This window comes from Asterias amurensis, chromosome 2 (assembly GCF_032118995.1).
Source record: "Asterias amurensis chromosome 2, ASM3211899v1".
Classification (NCBI taxonomy): domain Eukaryota; kingdom Metazoa; phylum Echinodermata; class Asteroidea; order Forcipulatida; family Asteriidae; genus Asterias; species Asterias amurensis.
Genome location: NC_092649.1, coordinates 25,316,464 through 25,332,694, shown reverse-complemented (window position 1 = coordinate 25,332,694; position 16,231 = coordinate 25,316,464).

Below are 16,231 nucleotides of genomic sequence, written 5' to 3'. Positions count from 1 at the left end.
TATCTTACAACTTCGACTACCAATAGAGCTCAAACTTGCACAGGTTTGTTAATTTATGCATATGATGAGATACACCATGGAGGTAGATACACAAGTGAAAAGACTGGGCCAAATTCCATAGAGCTGCTAAGCACACAAATTTGCTCAAAGAAAGTGTCTTCCTTGATAAAAAAAGGATAGCCAACAAAATGTGCACGTTATTTTCAGGATAAGCAAACAGCAGCTGAATACCAGTACGCTAGCCTTGCCCAAGGCAGTCGCAGTAGTCACTCCGACTACATACACTGTGCTTACTGTGCATGTGAATTCACACCGCACGACCCAACCGTATACACATCGCTCAACGCACACTGTACGGCTACTGTGCACAAGTCATTTGCACTCGTATCACTAACCATGGAGGAAGAAAATACCATGCACTAACCCACAACACCCAGTTACTGGGGCGCTAGATTCCTTTTTTGAAATTTTAACATGATCGGTCATTTGAAATTTTGCCATCAAGGGTCGAAATTTCTACTTATTGCATATTGCTCGTTACTGGTATTCAGCTCTTGCTTGCCTATCCTGAAAATCACTTGTAGTCCTGTTTTTATCAAGGAAGAAATTTCATGCTTAGCAAATTTCGTGCTTAGCAGCTCTATGAAATTGGGCCCTGGTCTTTGACAGTTTCCAATAATGGCCAATGTCTTTAACTGCATGGGTTCTATTTTCCCTAATTTCCGGAATACGCGGCCAGCTGGCGGTAGAAAGTCGGGCCAGAAACGCGGCTAGCTTCAGCTCGGTGAGGGGGAGCGAGCGAGGGATCGAGAAAGTTGAGAGTGAGTTTGAATAACCACGTCCTGCACTGAGAATACATTTTTCTGCACGTGTGTTGAGAACGAGTTCGATGTGATTGGGGGTTTCAAGCATTTCTTTGTCGCAGCTTCAAGGAGCTGAGCTTTTAGTTGTCCTGCAAAAAGCGAAGTGTACTTTGCATCGAAAAAATTCTCAATTAATCCTTGGACACTCCTTGGACACTCCTTGGACAATAGTCACAAACAGCAGTGATTTCTTGAGGCAGTGTTGTTAAACTCGTGTTATTAGAGCTACATTTTCTGTGCCATGTTGCTTCACACATTTTGGACTAGAGATGCACCGTAGCCCTGCCTGGTAGTACGTCAGTGCATGCAACGGTGGAGTCCAACCTGGGCCAAGACGCACCCCAACATAAAAACTGTAAGTTTCTTTAGTCTATTATCCATATCCACAAATCGTGAAGAGAATTTTTGAACAGAGCAAACTATTGAGTGATTGAAATATATGTTTCCGAGATGCATTTCCTTGAAGGTCATTATCCAAAAACCTATTAACAAAGACCGAACTGACTGTGAGGTTGTGCGGGTAAACGGCAATTACATGGCCGAGGTTCGCACCAAACCACACGCCGGGGTTTGGCCCGTCCAACCCCGGCGTCCAATCCATCCAATACCCAGTGAATTAAAACACTGCTGCTAGGCAGTAGAGTTGATTTTTGTGCTATAGGCCTATTTCTTACCATGAAATCGCCTACAAACCTGCCAATCAATAATTTTCTCAATGCTCGAAGTGGTGATTTGTTTGGTGTTTCTTGAGGCTCCATGTCTATTTCTCTAAATGCCAATGTTGTACCGATATTTTAGCTCTCAAATTGTTCACAAGTGGTGTAATATTTTTTTGTTTCCCCCACCATGTTGCGCCATCTTTCAAAGACTTGTCGACAACCTAATGTTATTTTTTTTTCAACTATCAAACTGCATCCATGAGTGCGACCCTACCCCCAAAAGCCAATGTTTACACCATCTTTTACATTTCACCAAAACATGTGGCTCAATCTAGTAAAACTAACTGAGTAAATGTATTTTAACTTCGAAGTTGTCTTAAAATGTTCGGAATTTCTAAACTTATGTAATTGTTAACTAACGGATAAATTGTTCCATGCAGCCATTGTTGTGTTGTTTGCGGATTGACTCTAGCATAATTCACAAAACAAATATATATATATTTTTTACTTGATTAATTGATCATTTGCTCACTCACAGACCTGTCAATATAAAACTTTATTTTCATTTCACCAAAACATACTGTCTATAACTTGCTTAAGAGTAAATGTCTTTCAACTTTGAAATTGTCTTAAAATGGATGTTGTGCTTTCTCTGTTTAGTGACTCTGGGCCTGTGCTGCGCAAATTTTTCGGAATTTCTAAACTTAAATAATTTTTAATTAACGGATAAATTGTTCCATGCAGCCATTGTTGTGTCGTCTGCGAATTGACTCTTGCACATTATTTTCACCAAACATTTTGCCCTTTTTTTTTTTTTTTTTTTTTTTTTACTTGATTGACTGATCATTCGTTCACTCACATACCTGTCAATTTAAAACTTTATTTTCATTTCACTAAAACCTGCTGCCATTAACTTGCTTAGTAAATGTCTTTCAACTCTGAAATTGTCTTAAATGGATGTTGTGCTTTCTCTGTTGAGTGGCTCTGGGCCATACTGTTGATTATTTACTCATTTTGTATCCAGTCACCCACAGACCTGCCAATCTAAAACTTTTTACATTTCACCAAAACATGCTGCCCAATCTATCTAAACTTGTTGAGTAAATGTCTTTCAACTCTGAAATTGTCTGAAATGGATTTTGTGCTTTCTCTGTTGAGTGGCTCTGGGCTAATACTGCGCAAATTTTTCAATATCAAAACTTCCAAACTCGAAGAGTTTTCAATTAACCGATATTATTGTTCCACGAGCCAGTGTTGTGACGTCTGGGAATTTACTCTGAGCACATTTGAAAACCAAACCGATTGCATTTTAATTTTTATGTAATTTTTCCTTTGTTGGTTATTTACTCATTTTGTATGCAGTCACTCACAGACCTGGCAATCTAAAAAAAAAAATACATTTCACCAAAACATGCTGCCCAATCTATCTAAACTTGTTGAGTAAATGTCTTTCAACTCTGAAATTGTCTTTAAATGGATGTTGTGCTTTCTCTGTTGAATGACTCTTGGCTATACTGCGCAAATAGTTCACTATCAGAATTTTCAAACTTGAAGAGTTTTTTAATTAACCGATTTATAAGCCATTGTTGTGACGTCTAGGAATTTACTCTGACCACATTTCAAAACCAAACCGATTGCATTTTAATTTTGTTGTCGTTTTTTCTTTGTTCATTGTTTGCTCATTTTGTATCCAGTTACTCACAGACCTGTCAATCTAAAGACTGTTTACATTTCACCAAAACTGCCTAATCTATCTAAACTTGTTGAGTAAATGTCTTTCAACTTTGTTTATTGTATGCTCAATTTGTATGCAGTCAACTCAGACCTGTCAATTAGCTCTATAATTAGCTCCCAAATTGTTAAGCAGCGGATAATGTAACCTTTAATTTTTCCCCTTGCATGTTGCCCCACTGTTCTCAATGAATCCCCTTCTCAAAACTTCTAGACCAAATGATTTTTAAACCCCTTAATATTGTTCCCAAATGTTGTAGTTTCTGAAATGTAGTACTGCAAGTTGTTCAGTGACTCGTTAGCGTCGTAGACGGGCATTTATTAATAGCGTGTCAGGCCGACCCGCTATCAAAAAATTCCGGCACTCTTTTGATCCACCGATACGCTATCGATATGCTTAAAACGATAATCATGATTTTGTTGTATTTTTCTTTGTTATTTGGGAGATCTTCTTTTATTTTAATTTTATTCATTGTCTATTAATAAATAATTCGCGACGCTCATTCACAGCGTAGCAGGTGCTATTTGTTATGTACTCTTCTTTACGATCCCGTAAATCATAGGATCTGCCAACTATGACATCACGTGTAAAGGCACCTTCTACCGCATACATTCTACAGTTCCTGCGTAGAAATTGGTTCGGCCGCTTTTTGAGGCCTCACGCGTGTGGGTGCAGCGGCAATACATTCACCGCGATGATTCTTTTGTTCTGTCTGCAAAGCAAGTGCACGTAGCACGTTGTTCGTGGGATATATAGTTTGAGTGAAACATCGCGATCACTGTGTGCTACTTTTTTTACGGAATTCGGTGTTCACATTTCTTGGGTGTTGTAATAAACAGCAGTTTAATAAACGATGTTTTTTTTTTTCGCTGGAAAGTTGGAGAAAGTCTCATCTCGAAGACTTGCCAAGGTAATGCTTGAATGGTTTAACTATCAAACTGTACCCCCTGCCAGCCAATGCCAGTGTTATATTTTCACAAAACTGGTTGGCCAAGAATCTATCAGAACTTGCTGAGTTAATATTTTTCAACTCTGAAGTTGTCTCAAAATGGATGTTGTGCTGCCCATCAGTCCCTAAAAACTTTGCCCAATGTTTTTCAATCCTCAAATATTGTTCTCAAGTAAATGTTGTTTCTTTTCTTAAGACACAGGACGCCTTCGGTAATTGTCATAGACCACTTGGTGTAGGCCTATCTCAACATGCACTAAAAAACAAACCTGTGAAAATTGGAAGTCATTGAAGTTGCGAGATAATCATTGAAGAAAAAACACATTAATTTGTCGCACAAAGTTGTGTGCTTTCAGATGCTTAAATTATTGTGATTTTAAATAATATTATGGTTGATAATGTCATGTATTTTTAATTCTGTCTCTTTTGCCAGGCTGGTTGTTTCTTTGGCAGAGTTGGCTGCATGCTGCTTATACAAAGATGATGAAAGCTTGGAACATTTCTTGAAATTCACTGCAGGCTATCCATGTGACTGTGAAGGTTGTGCTATCTAGAAACTCAATGCTTCACTCCAACCACTCTAGGTCAGATATCTTAAATGGGTAAGTCTTGAACGTTAATATCATTCTAAATTTGAGCTTTAATTGGTGTCCTCGGACACTTGTACTGTAACTAAAAAAAAAATAATAATAAAATAAATCACTTGAAATTGTACACCAAAGCTTACTTTGTGTCATTCAAGAATATGAACAAAGTTTGTGCCATTCTAAGAACAAATTTGCAAACCTACTTATAGTTCAACTCTTGTTTGAAATGTAATTAATTCTTCTCTCTTGGGATCCTTCTTTTTAAGTTTAATTTTTGTTCAATATTGTAAATTCAAGGGCTGATCGCAGGGTCGTGAACCCCCCCCCCCTTCCTGGCATCCTGTAACATTTTTTGTTTGGAATAGATGTCAGATTGAGGATTTAACTAACTAAATAATTAGACATTTCTAGATGTAACAAACTATTGCTATCCAGTCCCTTGAAATTTCTTAACCCAGTGTTTTTCTTAATTTTTACAATGTTGGTACTCTTTTGTTGACTGTCTTTCAAAAACTTATCAATCTTGTGATTTCAAATAATGTGAATGATGGTTTCATGTTTTTCTTAATATTGTCTCTGTTGCCAGGCTGGTTGTTTCTTTGACAGAGTTGGTTGCTGCCTGCACATATGATGACTGTCTAACAACTTGGAACATGTCTAGGAATTCACTGCAGGTTCTCCATGTGACTGTAAAGGCTGTGCTATCTAGAAACTGAATGCTTCACTCCAACAACTGTAGTTCATCCATGTGACGGCAACTATTATCTTCATTGGGCAAGTCTTGAAGTTTTATCCATATCTACTCAAGTTTCAATTTAATTTGCCAGTTTGAGTCTAGGTTAACTAACTTAATAATCAGACAACTTTAGATGTGAAAAGCTGATGCTATATACCTAGTCCCTTCACTCTAAAAACTAAAGAGTTGAATCCAACACTTGCATTAGTTCGGTGAGTGACTACACTTTGAAAATGTTGGATCCAGCGTTTTGTATGTTAAATCTAGCATTTTAAATTTTTGATCCAACGCAAAAAGGGTTAATTCAACAATTTAAGTGTTACTTCAACCTTTCTTTAAAAAAAATCCTTTGAATTGTTGGATCAGGTTGAAGTAACACTTAAATTGTTGAATTAACCCTTTTTGCGTTGGATCAAAAATTTAAAATGCTAGATTTAACATACAAAACGCTGGATCCAACACTTTCAAAGTGTAGTCACTCACCGAACTAAAGCAATTGTTGGATTCAACTCTTTAGTTAGAGTGTTGAAACTTCTTAACCTAGTGTTTAATATTAAAATAATAGTGACTTCTTATCAGGTCTGTCACGCAGTGGCGCTCATGGTGCTTCCAAACTATATTACCCCTGGTCACTGGGCCTTAAATCATTCCTTAAATTCCTAAAAAATAAATAAATCACTTGAAATTGTACACCAAAGCTTACTTTGTGTCATTCAAGAATATGAACAAAGTTTGTGCCATTCTAAGAACAAATTTGCAAACCTACTTATAGTTCAACTCTTGTTTGAAATGTAATTAATTCTTCTCTCTTGGGATCCTTCTTTTTAAGTTTAATTTTTGTTCAATATTGTAAATTCAAGGGCTGATCGCAGGGTCGTGAACCCCCCCCCCCCTTCCTGGCATCCTGTAACATTTTTTGTTTGGAATAGATGTCAGATTGAGGATTTAACTAACTAAATAATTAGACATTTCTAGATGTAACAAACTATTGCTATCCAGTCCCTTGAAATTTCTTAACCCATTGTTTTTCTTAATTTTCACAATGTTGGTACTCTTTTGTTGACTGTCTTTCAAAAACTTACCAATCTTGTGATTTCAAATAATGTGAATGATGATTTCATGTATTTCTTAATATTGTCTCTGTTGCCAGGCTGGTTGTTTCTTTGACAGAGTTGGTTGCTGCCTGCACATATGATGACTGTCTAACAACTTGGAACATGTCTAGGAGTTCACTGCAGGTTCTCCATGTGACTGTAAAGGCTGTGCTATCTAGAAACTGAATGCTTCACTCCAACAACTGTAGTTCATCCATGTGACGGCAACTATTATCTTCATTGGGCAAGTCTTGAAGTTTTATCCATATCTACTCAAGTTTCAATTTAATTTAACCTTTCTTTAAAAAAATCTTTTGAATTGTTGGATCAGGTTGAAGTAACACTTAAATTGTTGAATTAACCCTTTTTGCGTTGGATCAAAAATTTAAAATGCTAGATTTAACATACAAAACGCTGGATCCAACACTTTCAAAGTGTAGTCACTCACCGAACTAAAGCAATTGTTGGATTCAACTCTTTAGTTAGAGTATTGAAACTTCTTAACCTAGTGTTTAATATTAAAATAATAGTGACTTCTTATCAGGTCTGTCACGCAGTGGCGCTCATGGTGCTTCCAAACTATATTACCCCTGGTCACTGGGCCTTAAATCATTCCTTAAATTCCTAAAAAATAAATAAATCACTTGAAATTGTACACCAAAACTTACTTTGTGTCATTCAAGAATATGAACAAAGTTTGTGCCATTCTAAGAACAAATTTGCAAACCTACTTATAGTTCAACTCTTGTTTGAAATGTAATTAATTCTTCTCTCTTGGGATCCTTCTTTTTAAGTTTAATTTTTGTTCAATATTGTAAATTCAAGGGCTGATCGCAGGGTCGTGAACCCCCCCCCCCCCCTTCCTGGCATCCTGTAACATTTTTTGTTTGGAATAGATGTCAGATTGAGGATTTAACTAACTAAATAATTAGACATTCCTAGATGTAACAAACTATTGCTATCCAGTCCCTTGAAATTTCTTAACCCATTGTTTTTCTTAATTTTTACAATGTTGGTACTCTTTTGTTGACTGTCTTTCAAAAACTTATCAATCTTGTGATTTCAAATAATGTGAATGATGGTTTCATGTTTTTCTTAATATTGTCTCTGTTGCCAGGCTGGTTGTTTCTTTGACAGAGTTGGTTGCTGCCTGCACATATGATGACTGTCTAACAACTTGGAACATGTCTAGGAATTCACTGCAGGTTATCCATGTGACTGTAAAGGCTGTGCTATCTAGAAACTGAATGCTTCACTCCAACAACTGTAGTTCATCCATGTGACGGCAACTATTATCTTCATTGGGCAAGTCTTGAAGTTTTATCCATATCTACTCAAGTTTCAATTTAATTTGCCAGTTTGAGTCTAGGTTAACTAACTTAATAATCAGACAACCTTAGATGTGAAAAGCTGATGCTATATACCTAGTCCCTTCACTCTAAAAACTAAAGAGTTGAATCCAACACTTGCATTAGTTCGGTGAGTGACTACACTTTGAAAATGTTGGATCCAGCGTTTTGTATGTTAAATCTAGCATTTTAAATTTTTGATCCAACGCAAAAAGGGTTAATTCAACAATTTAAGTGTTACTTCAACCTTTCTTTAAAAAAAATCCTTTGAATTGTTGGATCAGGTTGAAGTAACACCTAAATTGTTGAATTAACCCTTTTTGCGTTGGATCAAAAATTTAAAATGCTAGATTTAACATACAAAACGCTGGATCCAACACTTTCAAAGTGTAGTCACTCACCGAACTAAAGCAATTGTTGGATTCAACTCTTTAGTTAGAGTGTTGAAACTTCTTAACCTAGTGTTTAATATTAAAATAATAGTGACTTCTTATCAGGTCTGTCACGCAGTGGCGCTCATGGTGCTTCCAAACTATATTACCCCTGGTCACTGGGCCTTAAATCATTCCTTAAATTCCTAAAAAATAAATAAATCACTTGAAATTGTACACCAAAGCTTACTTTGTGTCATTCAAGAATATGAACAAAGTTTGTGCCATTCTAAGAACAAATTTGCAAACCTACTTATAGTTCAACTCTTGTTTGAAATGTAATTAATTCTTCTCTCTTGGGATCCTTCTTTTTAAGTTTAATTTTTGTTCAATATTGTAAATTCAAGGGCTGATCGCAGGGTCGTGAACCCCCCCCCCTTCCTGGCATCCTGTAACATTTTTTGTTTGGAATAGATGTCAGATTGAGGATTTAACTAACTAAATAATTAGACATTTCTAGATGTAACAAACTATTGCTATCCAGTCCCTTGAAATTTCTTAACCCATTGTTTTTCTTAATTTTCACAATGTTGGTACTCTTTTGTTGACTGTCTTTCAAAAACTTACCAATCTTGTGATTTCAAATAATGTGAATGATGATTTCATGTATTTCTTAATATTGTCTCTGTTGCCAGGCTGGTTGTTTCTTTGACAGAGTTGGTTGCTGCCTGCACATATGATGACTGTCTAACAACTTGGAACATGTCTAGGAATTCACTGCAGGTTCTCCATGTGACTGTAAAGGCTGTGCTATCTAGAAACTGAATGCTTCACTCCAACAACTGTAGTTCATCCATGTGACGGCAACTATTATCTTCATTGGGCAAGTCTTGAAGTTTTATCCATATCTACTCAAGTTTCAATTTAATTTAACCTTTCTTTAAAAAAATCTTTTGAATTGTTGGATCAGGTTGAAGTAACACTTAAATTGTTGAATTAACCCTTTTTGCGTTGGATCAAAAATTTAAAATGCTAGATTTAACATACAAAACGCTGGATCCAACACTTTCAAAGTGTAGTCACTCACCGAACTAAAGCAATTGTTGGATTCAACTCTTTAGTTAGAGTATTGAAACTTCTTAACCTAGTGTTTAATATTAAAATAATAGTGACTTCTTATCAGGTCTGTCACGCAGTGGCGCTCATGGTGCTTCCAAACTATATTACCCCTGGTCACTGGGCCTTAAATCATTCCTTAAATTCCTAAAAAATAAATAAATCACTTGAAATTGTACACCAAAACTTACTTTGTGTCATTCAAGAATATGAACAAAGTTTGTGCCATTCTAAGAACAAATTTGCAAACCTACTTATAGTTCAACTCTTGTTTGAAATGTAATTAATTCTTCTCTCTTGGGATCCTTCTTTTTAAGTTTAATTTTTGTTCAATATTGTAAATTCAAGGGCTGATCGCAGGGTCGTGAACCCCCCCCCCCCCCCTTCCTGGCATCCTGTAACATTTTTTGTTTGGAATAGATGTCAGATTGAGGATTTAACTAACTAAATAATTAGACATTCCTAGATGTAACAAACTATTGCTATCCAGTCCCTTGAAATTTCTTAACCCATTGTTTTTCTTAATTTTTACAATGTTGGTACTCTTTTGTTGACTGTCTTTCAAAAACTTATCAATCTTGTGATTTCAAATAATGTGAATGATGGTTTCATGTTTTTCTTAATATTGTCTCTGTTGCCAGGCTGGTTGTTTCTTTGACAGAGTTGGTTGCTGCCTGCACATATGATGACTGTCTAACAACTTGGAACATGTCTAGGAATTCACTGCAGGTTATCCATGTGACTGTAAAGGCTGTGCTATCTAGAAACTGAATGCTTCACTCCAACAACTGTAGTTCATCCATGTGACGGCAACTATTATCTTCATTGGGCAAGTCTTGAAGTTTTATCCATATCTACTCAAGTTTCAATTTAATTTGCCAGTTTGAGTCTAGGTTAACTAACTTAATAATCAGACAACCTTAGATGTGAAAAGCTGATGCTATATACCTAGTCCCTTCACTCTAAAAACTAAAGAGTTGAATCCAACACTTGCATTAGTTCGGTGAGTGACTACACTTTGAAAATGTTGGATCCAGCGTTTTGTATGTTAAATCTAGCATTTTAAATTTTTGATCCAACGCAAAAAGGGTTAATTCAACAATTTAAGTGTTACTTCAACCTTTCTTTAAAAAAATCTTTTGAATTGTTGGATCAGGTTGAAGTAACACTTAAATTGTTGAATTAACCCTTTTTGCGTTGGATCAAAAATTTAAAATGCTAGATTTAACATACAAAACGCTGGATCCAACACTTTCAAAGTGTAGTCACTCACCGAACTAAAGCAATTGTTGGATTCAACTCTTTAGTTAGAGTGTTGAAACTTCTTAACCTAGTGTTTAATATTAAAATAATAGTGACTTCTTATCAGGTCTGTCACGCAGTGGCGCTCATGGTGCTTCCAAACTATATTACCCCTGGTCACTTGGCCTTAAATCATTCCTTAAACCATCTCGGCTTGCTAGGGAATAGCGCACTAAGCTTATCAATAACAATAACCATCTCAACCCTTGCTGGTACCCATTCACTCCTGGATGGAGAGAAGCTTATGATTAAGTGTCTCGCTCAAGGAGATTGAGTGCGGTGCTCTCATCTGCTCGGCCACAACACCCCTCGACAATCCTTAAATATTTTTCCCAAGGAAATTTGCTTTGTCTTTATATGTTTACAATGTACAAGTTGGTACTGTTTTGTGCACTGTCTCTCAAAACTTACCAACCTTGTGATTTATTTTTGTGTCTGATAATGTCATGCTGGTTGTTTCTTTGACAGAGTTGGCTGCTGCCTGTACAGATGATGAAAGCTCCTACCATCTTGGAACATGTCTAGTAATTCACTGCAGGCTATCCAAGTGACTGTAAAGGTTGTGCTATCTAGAAACTCACTGCTACACTCCAACCACTGTAGGTCATCCATTTGACTGCAACTATTATCTTCTTTGGGTAAGTCTTGAAGTTTGATTCCATTCTAAATTTGAACTTTAATTTGTCTCATCAAACAAAACTTGTCCCATACACTGAGGTCATATCTCTCTGTTGTTTTATAACCTGATCCAGTCCTCGGGCATTTGTAACTGAATTAATTTGTTTTCAGTTTTAAATGGTTCCCAAGCTGATTTATGAAACTGGTGAAACTTTAACCAAAGTTAGTGCCTTTCTTTAAAACAGAAATTGCCAATCTGATGATAGGTCAACTTTCATTTGTTTGAATTGTGATTCATTTTTCTGTCTTGGGAACCTTCTTTTTTTGATAGATTTATTTTTCAAAATTACCAATAAATCAAGGGCTGATCACAATGGCCATGCCCCCCACTCTTAAACACAAAACTTAAGGTGGTTTTTAATAAGTTAGGAATTTAAAAACAAACTGATTGAGAGATTACAAACTTATTAATCAGACAACTGTAGATGTGAAAAGCATATGTAAACTTCTTAAACTTCTCGTTTTGTCAACTGTCTTTCAATAACTTCCCAATGTTGTGATTATTAATAATGTGGTTGTTAATGTCATGTTTTTTTTATAGTTCTGTCTCTGTTGCCATGCTGGTTGTTTCTTTGACAGAGTTGGTAGCTGCCTGCACAGATGATGAAAGTCTAACAACTTGTAACATGTCTAGACACCTACTGCAGACTACCCTTGAGGTTGTGGGATCTAGAAACTCAATGCTTCACTCCAACCACTGTAGGTCAACCATGTGACTGCAACCTGTATGATCAATTGGTGAGTTTATAACTCTCTTGAAACATCTTAACATTGTGTTTTTCAACCCTTAAAGCAGTCACACAACATGGGTAATAGGCCCACTCTTTGTGTATCACAACTTGTATATAAAATAACAAACCTGTAAAAGTTTGGGCTCAATCAGTCATCGGAGTTGGGAGAAAATAACGGGAAAAACCCATCCTTGTTTCCGCATGTTTCATGTTATTCTCGATATCGAGAATTGATAATTGTTTTAGCGTTTTCTCAAAAAGTAAGGCATTTCACAGAATAATGTTTCAAGAGAAGTCTTGTACTTTTACCTGTAATAACCCTGTAATTATTTGTAAATCTAGTTCTGTTCAGAAAGTGTCAAATGGCTTTAAATATTTTTCCCCAAACAAATGTGCTTTTCCCCCCGTTTTTACAATGTTCAAGTTGGTAATGTTTTGTTGACCATCTTTCAAAAACTTACAAAAACTTGTGATTTTAAATAATGAGTCTGATAATGTCATGTATTTCTTAATTATTTCTCTGTTGCCATGCTGGTTGTTTCTTTGACAGAGGTGGCTGTTGGAACATGTCTAGACATTCACTGCAGGCTATCCATGTGACTGTACAGGCTGTGCTATCTAGAAACCTTATCAATGGGTAAGTCTTGAACGTTCATCGTTCTAAGTTTCTAGGAACTCATTGCTTCACTTTAACAACCATAGTTCATCTGTGACAGCAAGTATTATCTTCATTGGGCAAGTCTTGCAAGGTTAACAAACCTAAAAATCAGACAACCCTAGATGTTAAAAGCTATAGGTGAAACTTTTTATTTAGTGTTTAAAGGCAGTGGACATTATTGGTAATTACTCAAAATAATTATTAGCATAAAACCTGGTATAGAGTAATGGGGAGAGGTTGGTAATATAAAACATTGTGAGAAACAGCTCCCTCTGAAGTAACGTAGTTTTCGAGCAATAAGTAATTTTCCAGAGAAAGAGAAAAAGAGAGTTGGTGGTGAGGTAGTTTTCGAGAAAGAACTAATTTTCAACGAATTTGATTTCGAGACCTCAAGCTACGAATTTGAGGTCTCGAAATCAAGCATCTGAACGCACACAACTTCGTGTCACAAGGGTGTTTTTTTCTTTCATATTTTTCAGAAGCAAATCTGCCTTAATTTTCACAAACTACAAGTTGGTACTGTTTTGTTGACTGTCTTTCATAAACTTACACATTACCTGATAATGTCTTGTATTTCTTGTTTCTGTTGCCATGCTGGCTGTTTCTTCGACAGAGTTGGCTGCTGCCTGCACAGACAATGATGAACATGTCTAGAAGCTCACTGCAAGCTATCCATGTGACTGTAAGGGTCGTGATATCTAGAAACTCAATGCTTCACTATTATCTTCACTGGGTAAGTCTTGAAGGTTTTGTCTTATATCTACTAAAATGTGAAGTTAAATTGTCTTATCAAACAAAACTTTTCCCGTGCACCGTGGTTTGTTCTTTACCTGATCCAGTCGTCAGACAAATGCAACTTAAGAAAATTTTTGTTCACCTCAAACTGTTCCCAAACTGATTTTTACCAAAGTTTGTGCCATTATTAATCTTTTAAAAAATGCAAATCTGATAGTTCAACTTTCATTTGTTTCAAATTTAACAAGTCGTTATCTCTAGTCGTTATCTTCTTTTCAAATTGATTTTTTTCAAAATTGCCAATAACATCAAGGGCCTATCCTGAGGGGGCAACAGGGGCCATGCCCCCCCCACCCACTATTAGGAATGTAACAAAGAACTTACTGATCAGACAACCCTGGATGTAATCCAAAGTTTTGCTATGCCTTCTTGGGACATACCAGCTTGTATTAAATGTTTTCCCCTAAGTGCCATAATGGTATTGTACTTAAAAACATGCACTCCAGAAACTTGGCGATTTGCATATATCATATGTTGTTGATTAGTAAACTCAAGGCCACATTGTTACCACTGCAGGTTATTCATGTGACAGCCACTTGCTGCTTCACTCCAATCACGGCAGCTCATCCATGTAACGGCAACTATTATCTTCATATGGGCAAGTCTTGAAGTGTTATCCCATGTCTACTCAATTTGAAATTTAATTTGACTCATCAAACAAAACTTGTCCAATACACTGAAGTCTAATCTCTCTCTCTCTCTTTTTTTATCTGATCCAGTCCTTAGACACTTCCAAATGTAATTTTTTTTCCCCGATGTAAATCGTGCCTTTTAAATTTGAAATATAATTTGCTCATCAAACCAAACTTGTCCGCTGCTATAGGGTCCAGATCCAGTCACTTGCACCTGGAATAATTGGTTTTCAGTTTTAAGCTGATTTTGTGTCCTTCATATAAAAATAATCCCAAAGTTTTGAAATCAAATAAGTTCTCTTTTGGGAACCTTCTTTTTAAATTTAATTTTCTTTGTTCTAAATTTGCCAATATAATCAAGGGCCAATCCACAGGGTAAGTGGGGACATGCCCCCCCCCCTCCAACTCAAAAAGAAGATGAAGATTGTTTGTTTTGATATAATTGTAAACTTTGGGGTATTTATTTGACGCTACATTGAATTATCCAAAAACTGTATCAATTTGCATGTTTAAAATGTTGCTTATTAATGTACTCAATGCTACATTCTTAACACTACAGGTTATTCATGTACTGCTATATTCCTACCATTCCTACCACTGCTACACTCAAACCACTCTTCAATGGGTAAGTCTTGAAGTTTTATCCCATATCTTCTTAATTTGAACTTTAATTTGTCTCATCAAACAAAACTTGTCCCATACACTGACGTCATATCTCCATGTTGTTTGTACCTAGTCCACAGACCTTTGCAACTCATATTTTTGTTTTCAGTTTTAAATCTGGGCATATTTTTTGTATCCATTAAATATTTTACCAATGTTTGTGCCATTCTTATAAAAAGATCCCAATCTAATGAGATAGTTCAACTCTAATTTGTTTGACACTTAATAATATGTTCTTTCTTTGGATTCTTCTCTAAATTTTATTTTGTAATACAACCACTGCAGGTCATCCAAGGTCACTAGAAACTCAGTGCTGCAATACAACCAATCGACGCCATCTATGCAGCTTGTGCTGTTTACAATCTCACTGCTACAGGACACCTGCTGTAGGTCGTCTATTTGACATCAATTATTATCTTCAAGAGGCAAGTCTATCTCCTGTCTACTTAGTTAGAACTTCATTCAAATCATCAAACAAAAAACGCGCCCCATGCACTGAGGTAATTTCTCTCTCCATTGTTTTTACCTGATCAAGTTCTCGGACATTGCAACTAAAAATGCTGATTCTGTAACCAAAGTTTGTGCAAATATTTAAAAGATTTTGCAAATCTAATGAAAGTTCAACTCTCATAAGTTGCTATCTCTTGGAATCCTGGGGTGACAACCTGAGCCATGCCCCGCCCCCTTCCCTCAACTGTTAGGAATGCAACATTGTGTGCCTGACATAGAGATTATATTGACAGTTCAAAGAACTTATCAGAGAACCCTGAATGTAATCCAAAAGTTTCCTTTGCCTGCTTAGGACATACCAGTTGTTATAAACTGTTTTCCCTTGAGTGCCATAATGATATTATACTTAAAAGCATGCAATCCAGAAACTATGTCGATTTGCATATTTCATAAGTTGTTGATCAGTAAACTCAATGTTACATTCTTACCACTGCAGGTTATCCATGTGACAGCCACTTACTACTTCACTCCAACCATGGCAGGTCATCCATGTAACAGCAACTACTATCTTCATTGGGCAAGTCTTGAAGTTTTATTTTATAATGAACCCTTATGTGTCTCATCAAACAAAACGCAGCCCAGGTCATATCTCACTCTTGATTTTTATCTGATCCAGTCCTCAAACACTTGCAAATATAATTTTTTTTCCACTTTTAAATTGTTCCTCTTAAATTTGCCCATCAAACCAAACTTGTGCCATGCTATGGAGGTGCAGATCCAGTCCCCAGACATTTGCACCTGAAATAATTGGTTTTCAGTTTAAAATTGTTCTCCAGCTGATTTTGTGTCACTTGAGCAGACCACCT